Source organism: Thalassophryne amazonica, chromosome 2 (genome assembly GCF_902500255.1).
Source record: "Thalassophryne amazonica chromosome 2, fThaAma1.1, whole genome shotgun sequence".
NCBI lineage: Eukaryota > Metazoa > Chordata > Actinopteri > Batrachoidiformes > Batrachoididae > Thalassophryne > Thalassophryne amazonica.
This window is the reverse complement of record NC_047104.1, coordinates 50,897,195-50,910,484: the sequence shown is the minus strand read 5'-3', so window position 1 is coordinate 50,910,484 and position 13,290 is coordinate 50,897,195.

Here is a 13,290-nt window from a genome sequence, read left to right as displayed (position 1 = left end):
TTTGTTACGGGAAGAAACTTGTCTCGCGTTGTCCCCCCCCCCCCCCCCCCCCCCTTAGGACAAGTTTTATGATGTAATGAGGGAGCACAGGCCAGACTTTAGTGTAGCCTTGGTGTACAGCCTGGCCGCACTCCGCGCGAGATTAATTTGACTTTCTGTCTCACTGGTGTTTCTTGACTCTGTTTGTCTTATCAAAGGTTTTAAGAATGTTTGGAGGAGAAAATACCCAACATTGACTGGGGCTACGTCCGGGAGCTCAACAACACCGGAGGTGTCCGGCGGAGGTCGCCAAGTCCAGACGTAAATCCTTGGCCAAGGTCCAATCGATTGATCGTGTCTGCAATTGTCGACCACCGTTGGCATCGTCTGGTTGACGAGATTTTCCAGAAGAAGACAGACAGGAGGTCGAGTCAGTGAGTAGAATTTCTTTGTAACAGTACTGAGTGAGTGGTGATCAGATCACATAAAACAGTTAAACTCCGTAAGCGATGGCGTGGAATCGTCTGTTAATGTAAAGCAGTTAAAATCCGCGAGGAGGGCGGACTCCTCTACGGTTGCGAGGGACGCCCGTAGTTAAATTCCAGAAGGAGGGTACGGACTCCTCTGTTTTAATACGTAAAGGAAATCCTGGGTAGAAATACGTGCACTGTAAAAAAGCAGTTAAATTTGGCAGGGACGGCGGAGTCCCCTAATGCAGGACATTAGTTAAATTTCACGGGAGGGCGAGCTCCCCTGGCATAAGAATACGCGTATGATTATTAAAAGTGTTTCTATGTGTAAATAGTGTTTTGTGTAAGTGTAAATAACTGTGTGAAAGTGTAATACTTTGGACAACGTTAGTGACAACCGTGTGTGGATGCAGAGGCAAGTGATTCCGCTTCCTACGGGGAGGTGAAAGGAATCAACCACACGACGGCAAATTAATTGTCCACGTCCAAAGAAAGTGTGGAAAACTTCAGATTTAGAACACCCTAGGTGTGCCCCGTCTGAAGTCCAAATTATAACAAGGGATAATAAAATGGGGGGTAAGACGTCTAAAAATAAGGAAAATTTATCCACTGACGACTGGAAATTTATGGAATCAAAAAATCCAAAAGCAACAAAGAAATTGGAGACCTGGATAAATAAACATGACTTTGACGGACGACTGAACCTGATCAGTATACAGAAGCTAAAGAAGGAGTTAGAACAGGAACATAAAGGTGATGAGAAAAAGATGCAGAAAGTAGGGGCAGATTTAGTGGCATTTGGGAGGAGGAAGCAGAGAACAGACGGAAGGGAGCAGAGAAACGACGATTAGAGAAAGCAAGGAAAAAGAAAGCTGTAGGTAAGGCAGAAGAAGATGTGATAATTCAGCACAGAGAATCAGAACAGCCTCAACAACCACCGCCGGCTGGATCGTCGGTGACAACAACACCTTTATCTCCTCTACCAGAGGATGACGATGTACCGCCACCACAGTATGATTTGGCAGTAAAACCTAAGGTAAAAAGTGAAAAACCAGAAAAACCAGAAAAACCACAAACACGCAGTCAAGCGAAAGTGCCTACAGCCCCTCCCATGGTGGAACACAGTGACCAGGGAGGTGCCTATCCTATGATAGAAGTACCAAATCCTCGTGCAGGAACAGCAGGACATCGATCAACCATGCTCGTATATCGAACATGGAATGCTGATGATATCAAAGCAGCAGTCGACATGATACCATCGCCACATGTCGATATTGAGGGATTTATGCAGGATATAGAAAACATTAGAAGTTCTTACCACCTTAGTGGACCTGAAGTCCAACAGGTGTGGATGAAAGCATGTGGCCCTAAATGGAGTCAGATACGCGGAGACTGGAATCCTGCAGACCAGGATGGCGTACCGTTGCCACATGATGATCCAGTCTTGCAAACACGAGTGAAAGCTATGATTACACAAGCAAAAGGTGTGTTAGGATCAAAAATAAATTATACTGAAATTACCAGGACAGCTCAGAAAGAAGGAGAACCATGGACAGAGTTTAGATGCAGATTTGAGAGTGTATTTAGAGTCCACAGTGGCATATTGCCAGGAACACCAGTGTATGAAAACAAATTGAAAAATATTTCACCTGTGAAGCTGACAATGACCGATTTGATTCATGATGGCAACTCAACAGCTGTCATAACAGTAACAGGTGCCACTGAAGATGTTTTAACATTGAGATTCACAGGTATGCCATTACATATGTCACTTTGTAAGCCATATTTGACAGAATGGCAAGAATTGGGACTGACAGTCATAACAGCTTTGTCAGCCACTGATTGGAGCAGAGTTGGACCACGAACGGAGTTCAGTCCATCAACTAAATTGTATAAAGTGCCAGTTAATGTCTCATTGGTGCTGACAGCTGGAACACACATTGATGTGTCCACTTCACAATCCTGAGTGTTTCAGTTGAGTCCTGAAGAAGATGATTTTCTCTCTTCGGTACCATCAGGATTGTGGACAACAGGTCCTTCAGACGTAGGACTGATAAAAAATGCACAACCTGTAGTTATAAGACCAAAAACAGAATACAGACCATGTGTAAGACAGTATCCATTGAAACCTGATGCAATTGAAGGAATCAGGCCAGTAGTAGAGAATTTATTAACAGCAGGAGTAATAGTGCCATGTCCAGATTCACCATGTAACACACCCATATTTCCTGTAAAAAAGGCTCCGCCCTCAGTGGGGTGGAGAATGATTCAAGATCTGCAGGCAGTAAATGCTGCTGTGATTAAAAGAGCACCATGTGTACCAGATCCACACACCCTGTTAAATTCGCTGAGACCAAATTCTAATAGTTTCTCAGTAATTGACATAAGTAATGCATTTTTCTCTGTGCCAGTACACCCAGATAGTCAATTCTGGTTTGCTTTTACCTTTAAAGGACAACGATATACATTCACCAGATTACCGCAGGGTTACGCAGAAAGTCCAACTATTTATTCTCAAGTCATGTCAGCATGTTTAGCCAATTTCGTTCCACCGGCAGATAGCCAACTATTAGTGTATGTTGATGACATCTTGATTGCCTCTGACACACGAGAAAACTGCATAACTGACACAGTAGCATTATTATGTTTCTTATTTGATAATGGCCACAAAGTGAGTAAAAACAAAGTTCAGTTGTGTAGGGATAAAGTAAAATATTTAGGACATGAATTATCAGCCACTGGGCGCACGATCCTGTCTGACAGGAAGGAAGCAATTTTGCACGCTCCAAAACCACAGACCAAAAAGCAGATGATGTCATTTCTTGGACTGACTAATTACTGCAGGGCATGGATTCCCTGCTATGCAGAATTGACTAGTCCACTTTCTGATTTGATGTACAAAGATGATATTTCAATGTCAACTGTGCTGGAATGGAACAAAGATGCTGAGGAAGCTTTTGTAAAAGTAAAACAAACATTAGTGTCATCCACAGTTTTGGCACTACCAGATTATAGTAAACCATTCATTCAAACAGTTGATTGTAAGAATAAGTTCATGACTAGTGTTTTGGTTCAAGTGTATGGCTCAAAATTGAGGCCAGTTGCCTACTACTCATCTAAATTGGATGCAGTAGCAAGTGCTTTACCACCATGCGTACAGGCTGTTATTGCAGCCTCTATGGCTGTTCAAAGTAGCAGTAATGTTGTTCTATTCCATCAGTTGACATTGAAAGTTCCACATGCAGTTTCTGCACTTCTGTTGCAGACAAACATGAGCCTTTTGTCCCCAGCAAGACATCTTTCGTGCATGTCCTTGCTATTATCACAACCACACCTTACGGTAGAGCGCTGTACAACATTGAATCCGTCCACATTGATACCCTTACCTGAGGATGGTGAGCCGCACAATTGTCTTGATGTAGCTACGGTCTGTACGAAAGCACGCCCAGACCTCCAGGACACACCCATCCCAAACAGTACAATTGTGTATGTGGATGGTTCTTCCACTAAAAACGCTTATGGACAAACACAATCTGGATATGCTGTTGTCACAAATTCAGAAGTATTGGATTCTGCTTCATTGCCATCGTCATTTTCAGCACAAGCAGCTGAATTAGTTGCTTTAACTGCAGCTTGCTATCTGTTTAAAGGTACGGCTGTAACAATTTATACAGACAGCCAGTACGCTTTCAGCACAGTGCATGTGTTTGCAAAACTGTGGGAAGAGCGTGGAATGGTGACATCATCTGGAAAGCCAGTGACTCATGCCACTCTCCTAACTGCACTACTGAAGGCTGTGAGATTGCCTAACCAAATTGCTATATGCAAATGTGCGGCTCACACCAAAGGCTCTGACAGTATTTCAAAAGGAAATGATTTTGCTGACAGAGCAGCAAAAGAGGCAGCAGCAGCTTCTTCTATTTTTGTTGTACAGGAAACCACTCCAGATTTGCATTTAGGTCATACACTGCTTGCTGACATGCAACAGCAGGCAACTGAAAGAGAAAAACAGATGTGGATAAATAAAGGAGCTACGTATGCAAATGATTTGTACGTATGACCACAAAAGAAACCCATATTGCCAAAAAATATGTTTAAATGGGCAGCTATTATGAGCCATGGTGTGACGCATGTCTCATCAGGGGGTATGATATCGCAATTGCAATCTATTTTTTGACTTTATGGGTTCGATGCATATGCAAAACAGCATTGTAGAGCATGCATGATATGTGCAAAACACAACTCACAAGGCAATTTGAGACCCCAAAGAGGCAAATTTCCAACACCACAATATCCCTTTCAAGTGATTCATATGGATTATATACAGCTGAGTAAACATGAAGGAAAAGAATTTTGTTTAGTCATAATTGATGCGTTCTCAAAATGGGTAGAATTGTTCCCCACAAAACATGCAGATGCACTTACAGTGGCTAAAGCATTGTGCAAAGACATCATTCCACGATTTGGAATACCAGAAACAGTCTATTCAGATAATGGAGCGCATTTTGTTAATACAATAGTGCAATACGTAGGAGAAGCGTTACAGATTAATCTCAAAAATCATTGTGCTTATCATCCACACAGTGCAGGATTAGTGGAAAGGACAAAGGGCACAATAAAAATAAGATTAAGGAAATGTATAGAAGAGACAAAATGAACCTGGATTGAATGTTTGGACCTAGTAAAATTGTATATGAGAATAACACCAACACCATCAGGGTTAACACCATTTGAGATACTTTATGGACGACCATATCGTCTACCAATTTTGACATGGATACTAAAACAGCAGATGAGGAACAAACATTAGCAAATTTTATGAAAAAGACATTAACACAGAAAGAGATAACTTAAACACATTTACTGCCGAATAATTTTGATCTTCCACAGGACGGCCTTCCAGTAGTCTAGCCAGGAGACTGGGTGTTCATCAGAGTGATTAAGAGGAAGAACTGGTCCAGTCCTCGTTGGGAAGGTCTATACCAAGTGCTGTTAACAACACCAACTGCAGTAAAGATAGCGGAGAGATCAACGTGGATACATCACTGTAAGATACAGCGTGTGTTGGCTGCCTCCACAGTGTAAGGGGAAGTCTGGCTACAAAGGGAGTCTATTTAATTAGCAATAGATTGTCTCAATGCCAGTGAAGCAGGGAGATCCTTGCACTATTAGGTGAGGTGGTTAACAACACTGTATCCTAGCAATCATGACTGAACTACAGCAGACCCCGGAGCGGCGTGCTCAGCACCGCCGCTGCCGGACTGTTGGTAGGGCAGCCGGTTGCGTTGTGATCTTAGTGTGTTTCGTGCTCCTCGGATTCCTGGCCTGGTGGTTGACCCAAGAATTGCAGCTCACTGTGGACCGAGCCAGAGAACAACGCAAGCAACGTCAGAAGAGGTTTATTCATAATGTGAATGAGACAGATGGACACCCTCATATATACCATACTAATTTGTGGTACAGAGATGTTCATTTATTGGCTATGGAATTACGTTACTAATTGTTATGTTTGTTCGCAAATACCTATATCCTCAACACACCCAGCTCTGACGGCTAAACCGTACCCTGCTAGGGTGACAGAATGTCTTATCATACGGATGCATAATCAAACTGTATTTCGGGGGCAGTTCTAACACCACTTGCCTCAGTGCAACCACTTATATGATAGGGATTTCAACAGAGGACGTACAAGCGTGCCCAAGTGTTGCTCCATTGACTAGACTGAAGGGAAACGCAAAAATATCATCACGTTAAATTGTCATCACAACGGCCATTCCCAATTTGCTTTTACGGGACAGGGAATAAAACTGTAGGTAAAATTAAGAAACGTCTGTGTACCCAAACGTATGTTTTATCAAATAATTTAAGCCTAACCAAAACATAATATGTGGATGGTACTTATCTTCTTCACATTGGACGGGGATGTAATTATACAGGCTCCTGTCCATGGGGAACGGATGAATCATGTGCTTATGTTAGTAAGTTTTTGCTACCACCTGTAAATGGTACTCTGGTGTATGATGACATCTATTGGCTTTGTGGTTCCAGACTGTACATGAGTCTCCCACCAAATTGGGGTGGTGTGTGTGCACCTACCCAGGTGACTGACCATACATATATGGTAGTGCCAAGGACCTCCACAGAGAAGAATGGCAGCACCAGACGGAGGAGATTGATATACCCAGATGTGTTACCACATGATCACATGTGGGGCTCGGATGTACCAAAGGACCAAAAATTGTGGTCTGTAGGAGATAAAATAGCACATTCATTGTTCCCCTGGATAGGAGTGGGAAAAAAAAAAAAATTCATTAATGATTGAAACACTGAATTATCGATTGGGTCTGTTCATGAATGTAACTGAAAAAATAGTAGCAGCTCAAAGCACTGAAATAGATGCTTTACGTACCATGATGAACCTCTTAGTGAAAATCTCAAGAAAGAAGTGCTAAGCTAGGTGATAACTACTACTATATGTTTAACAGGTGATAAACAGGTGGGAAATGTTAAGGATTTTATATATATATATATGTTATCACTGTTAAACATTTGTACCTTTGTCTTCTTTCTTATGAAAACGTTATTGTGCTGTTATGCACCTGTCTTAAAAGTAACCCTGAGAATGTATTTGTTATTCAACTTTGTTTTAGCATGCTGGGGTCAGTCTGAACTGGGAGTAAAAGAACTGGAGGTTGTTTTGACCATTGTGAAATTATGGCCTTGTGATATGTGATGCTTAGTGTGAAGACCAGGACACTCCAGGCAGATGCACAACAGCTGATAACTGCAACAGACGAACGGGATGTGCTGACCTTCGACGATAAGAGTAAAAGAAAGAAACTGTTTTTCCTTACAGCTGCACTTATTGACGTATGTGTTTGTTACGGGAAGAAACTTGTCTCGCGTTGTCCCCCCCCCCCCCCCCCTTAGGACAAGTTTTATGATGTAATGAGGGCTTCTCTAATAAAAAGAGCGGGAGCACAGGCCAGACTTTAGTGTAGCCTTGGTGTACAGCCTGGCCGCACTCCGCGCGAGATTAATTTGACTTTCTGTCTCACTGGTGTTTCTTGACTCTGTTTGTCTTATCAAAGGTTTTAAGAATGTTTGGAGGAGAAAATACCCAACAGATCTAACCCTTCACGCCCCAGCACTGGTAGACACGGGGTCGGAAGGGAATCTGCTGGACAGCAGATGGGCAAAGGAAGTAGGGCTCCCCCTGGTGGCTCTGCCGGCACCATTGCAGGTGCGAGCACTAGATGGCACCCTGCTTCCGTTAATCACACATCAGACACAGCCTGTGACCTTGGTTGTGTCTGGAAATCACAGGGAGGAGATCGTGTTCCATGTAACACCTTCTACCTCCCGAGTGATTTTGGGATTTCCGTGGATGGTGAAGCACAATCCCCGGATAGATTGGCTGTCCGGGGTTGTGACGCGGTGGAGCGAAACCTGCCACCGGGAGTGTTTAGGATCCTCAGTTCCTCCCGGCATGACGGCTACTGAGGAGGTTAAAGTCCCCCCCAATCTATTGGCGGTGCCAAAGGAGTACCACGATCTTGCTGACGTCTTCAGCAAAGATCTGGCGCTCACTCTTCCCCCGCACCGACCGTACGATTGTGCCATCGATTTGGTCCCGGGTGCTGAGTACCCGTCCAGTAGGTTGTCCGGAACGCGAATCAATGGAGACCTACATCCGGGACTCTTTAGCTGCCGGGCTGATCCGGAACTCCACCTCCCCGATGGGTGCTGGTTTCTTTTTTGTGGGCAAAACAGACGGCGGACTCCGTCCATGCATTGATTACAGAGGGCTGAACGAGATCACGGTTCGCATCCGATACCCGTTACCCCTGTTGGATTCAGTGTTCACGCCCCTGCATGGAGCCCAAATTTTCACAAAATTGGATCTTAGAAACGCGTACCACCTGGTTCGGATCCGGAAGGGAGACGAATGGAAGACGGCATTTAACACCCCGTTAGGTCACTTTGAGTACCTGGTCATGCCGTTCGGCCTCACTAACGTCCCCGCGACGTTCCAAGCTTTGGTAAATGATGTCTTGCGGGACTTCCTGCATCGGTTCGTCTTCGTATATCTGGACGATATACTCATCTTTTCCCCGGACCCTGAGACCCATGTCCAGCATGTACGTCAGGTCCTACAGCGGTTGTTGGAGAACCGGCTGTTTGTGAAGGGCGAGAAGTGCGAGTTCCACCGCACTTCTTTGTCCTTCCTGGGGTTCATCATCTCATCCAACTCCGTCGCCCCTGATCCAGCCAAGGTTGCGGCGGTGAGAGATTGGCCCCAACCAACAAGCCGCAGGAAACTGCAGCAGTTCCTCGGCTTTGCAAATTTCTACAGGAGGTTCATTAAAGGCTACAGTCAGGTAGTTTGCCCCCTGACTGCCCTGACTTCCACCAAGGTCCCCTTCACCTGGTCGGATCGGTGCGAAGCCGTGTTCAAGGAGTTGAAACGCCGGTTCTTGACTGCACCAGTTCTGGTGCAGCCTGATCCTGATCACCAGTACATAGTGGAAGTGGATGCCTCTGACTCAGGGATAGGAGCCATGCTGTCCCAGAGCGTGGAGGCTGATAAGGTTCTCCATCCTTGTGCCTATTTTTCCCGCAGGTTGACCCCAGCTGAACGGAACTATGACGTCGGCAATCGGGAGCTCCTCGCGGTGAAGGATGCTCTTGAAGAGTGGAGACACCTGCTGGAGGGGGCGTCGTTGCCTTTCACGGTTTTCACGGACCATCGGAACCTGGAGTACATCCGGACCGCCAAGCGGCTGAACCCCAGGCAAGCCCGCTGGTCTCTGTTCTTCGGGCGCTTTGACTTCCGGATCACGTACCGCCCTGGGACCAAGAACCAAAAATCGGATGCGTTGTCCCGGGTGCACGAAGAAGAAGCCAAGGCGGAGCTGTCGAACCCCACCAAGACCATCATCCCCGAGTCCACTGTCGTGGCCTCCCTCACCTGGGACGTGGAGAAGACCGTCCGGGAGGCCCTGGCAAGGAGCCCGGACCCGGGGACCGGCCCAAAGAACAGAATGTACGTCCCACCAGAGGCCAGAGCTGCCGTATTGGACTTCTGTCACGGATCCAAGCTCTCCTGTCATCCCAGAGTGCGTAGGACCGTGGCAGTGGTCCAGCAGCGCTTCTGGTGGGCGTCACTGGAAACCGACGTTCGGGACTATGTCCAGGCCTGTACCATCTGCGCCAGGGGCAAGGCAGACCATCGGAGGACCTCGAGACTCCTCCAACCCCTGCCGGTGCCTCACCGCCCCTGGTCTCACATCGGCCTGGACTTCATCATGGGCCTCCCGCCGTCTCAGGGCAACACCATCATTCTCACGATAGTGGACCGGTTCTCCAAGGTGGCCCACTTCGTGGCCCTCCTGAAGCTCCCGACAGCCCAGGAGACGGCAGACCTCCTGGTCCACCACGTCATGCGGCTGCATGGGATACCATCAGACATCGTATCAGATCGTGGTCCCCAGTTCTCTTCGCAGGTTTGGAGGAGTTTCTGTAAGGAGCTGGGGGCCACCGTGAGTCTCTCGTCCGGGTACCACCCCCAGACGAACAGCCAGGCAGAGCGGGCTAACCAGGAGTTGGAGCAGGCCCTTCGCTGCGTCACCTCCGCGCACCCGGCGGCCTGGAGTCACCATCTGGCCTGGATTGAGTATGCCCATAACAGCCAAGTCTCGTCTGCTACCGGCCTCTCCCCTTTTGAGGCATGTTTGGGGTACCAGCCCCCATTGTTCCCGCTGGTGGAGGGAGAGGTCGGTGTGCCCTCGGTCCAGGCCCACCTCAGGAGGTGCCGCCGGGTGTGGCGGACCGCCCGCTCTGCCCTGTTAAAGGCCCGGACAAGGGCCAAGACCCATGGGGACCGCCGGCGTTCCCCGGCCCCCACATACCAGCCCGGGCAGGAGGTGTGGCTCTCGACAAAGGACATCCCTCTCTGTGTGGACTCCCCAAAATTGAAGGACAGATTCATAGGACCCTTCAGAATCCTCAAAATCATCAACCCGGCCGCAGTGAAGCTTCAACTCCCAGCTTCACTGCGGATCCACCCTGTGTTCCATGTGTCCCGCCTCAAGCCACACCACACCTCGCCCCTCTGTGCTCCTGGACCTACGCCGCCTCCTGCCCGGCTCATTGACGGGGAGCCTGCTTGGACAGTCCGCAGGCTCCTGGACGTCCGTCGTAAGGGTCGGGGGTTCCAATATCTGGTGGACTGGGAGGGGTATGGACCTGAAGAACGCTCCTGGGTGAAGAGGAGCTTCATCCTGGACCCGGCCCTCCTGGCCGATTTTTACAAGAGACACCCGGACAAGCCTGGTCGTACGCCAGGAGGCGCCCGTTGAGGGGGGGGGGGTCCTGTTATATGGGCCGCTGAAGAGGAGGTACTGCTGGCCCACCACCACCAGAGGGCGCCCTGCTTGGAGTGCGGGCTCCAAGCACGAGAGGGCGCCAGACCCAGAAGAAGTGACAGCTGTCACTCATCCTCAGCACCAGCTGTCACTCATTCATCATCATCACCATCACCATAAAGGCCGGACTGCAACTCCACCTCCTCGCCGAGAAATCAACTACCGAAGAGGTAATTTTCCCTGCTGACTCAAATCGTTGAGTGATAATCTGAACTTCTTTTGCAGCCGTTATCCTGTTGTGTCTGCCTTATCTGTGGGATTGGCGTTTGGTGTGATCAGCGACGGCTTCGCTTCACACTCCAATCAGATAAGTGGTTAAACAGGAGCTGCACGAGTGTGTGATTGGAGGTGGAGGTGCTCCCTCCTAACTGAGTGCAGACTGTGGATTACTGAGTGTGCGAATTCACACTCATCCATCCTGTCTTTGTTTTCTGCCAGCAGTACCAGGGTCGACAGCCGAAGACAGAGGCCACCTGGGGACTCGGGACTTGGCGGCTCCGGTGTTCTTCAGGCCGTTGGTGGTGGAAGCCGTGTGGGACGCGGCTCATCTCTCGTCGGGGGTCTTCTATCTTCGAGCCTGCCCACACGTCACCTGGTGTTAATTGACTATACAGATCTTGTGTGTTTAGTTGTGTGTTGTCACAACATTAAATTGTTACTTATTGGCTTATTCATTGTCCATTCCTTTGCGCCCCCTGTTGTGGGTCCGTGCTACGACACCTTCCCAACATATAGAGTTGTTGGGCACTCATCACTCTGCTGCAGCTGGTTTCCTTTGACTCCCCTTTGGTGATGTCTCTCCTTTTTAAGACTTCCTGCGTTCACACCTTCAACTCGGAGACATGGAGAACGATAGCTTATATTTGCAGTTCAAAGAAAAAAATTTATATGTGCACTTCTAAGAATAACATGTAGCTCATCACATCCTGTCTTTGAAACAATCTGGTTTGTTATTACTGATGTGGACATTCCATTTCAGGGTATGACACATACCACTGAAAACAGCTTTATGTACAGACAGTGCAGCTTCTGCAAGGTTGTATGACATTGTTCCATAACAGAACTATGACATATACCTTTGACATTTCTAGAACACTTTTTGAAAATGACAGAAAAAAAAGATTGTATAGGGAAAGTTCAGTTTCCATGTGGATAAGGCCTAAGATTCAGGTTTTCAATGACTTCCTAGTTTCAGCAGTCAGAAGGATATCTGTTAGTGTTGAACGAATTGAACTTGTTCAGTGCTTCACTTTTCTCGGCAGTGATGTTCATGTCTCTGGGTCCTTGGCCATTGAGATCAAAAGACCCCTGTGAAGACCTGACAGGGACACGAGGTCCCTGGTCTTTGGTGATGTCAATTCTTTTGCAGGAGAACAAAGGCCCAAGTCTTTAGGGTCCTGGACGTAAGACATGATATACTTGGTTATAGTTTAAAAGTGGTTCCAGTTAAACTATTTTAAATTTTTAATGATAAGCTCACATCATCTTTGGCAACATGTGACTATAAGCTGAAAATATTGAAGATCAGACAAAGAGTTTTGCATGACTGCAACTGCAACCTGTCTTTGTGATTTCTGGATCTCTGGTGACACAGGAGACTAGTAATGTCTCATCTTCTTTGGTCTTTAAGGCCTACTAGAGCCCATCAAAAATAAGAAGCAGACCAAAACATGTTTGCAATTATCTTCAATTCCTTCAGTACCTCACATGTGGTCTGCCTTTGGAGAAGAGACATGCAAACAAAAGCCTGCAGATCAAAAATGGGCTCAGTCAGCTTTCAGTGAGCCAAATGCCAAGTTACTGTGTTCTATGTGGAGTTCAGTTTTATGACTGTACACTCCTGCAGGTTCTTAATAAATAAATGCAAATGCAATCATCCCACACGAATTCTGGAATGACAGAAGCACAAGTAACACTGGTGGCCACCAGTTCTCTACTCTGCGGATTGGATACATGAAGAACAGAGAGAAAGACATGTGCCTGGTAGGAGATCATTACAGCTTGTTAGTGACCCCATTGCCTGAGGCCTGCAGAGGGACTCCTGTTTGGGGAACATCTTCTCTGATCCCAGTAAAAGTGAAGCAACACATAAGAGGACTGGGGCAGGGAGAGAATGAAGTTATGAGGGAGGGCGATAGGGGACTTTGGCACTTACAGTACACCCAACCCTGGAGACATCCCAGCAGACCTGCAGGACTAACTTTCATCTTTGTCATCCCCAAAGCCATGAGAGTTTAGAAGGAAAACGGCTGCTAAGATACACATCTGTCTTAATGTCAGCAAATACTAGCTCTGCCCTGTCTCCATGCTGCCGCTAGTCAGTTCAATATTTAAATCATCAGTCTCCACAAGCATTTGATGTCAGCTCTTAATGAGCTCTGTCTCTAACACTGACAGGCCTGTGGACGGAGCGG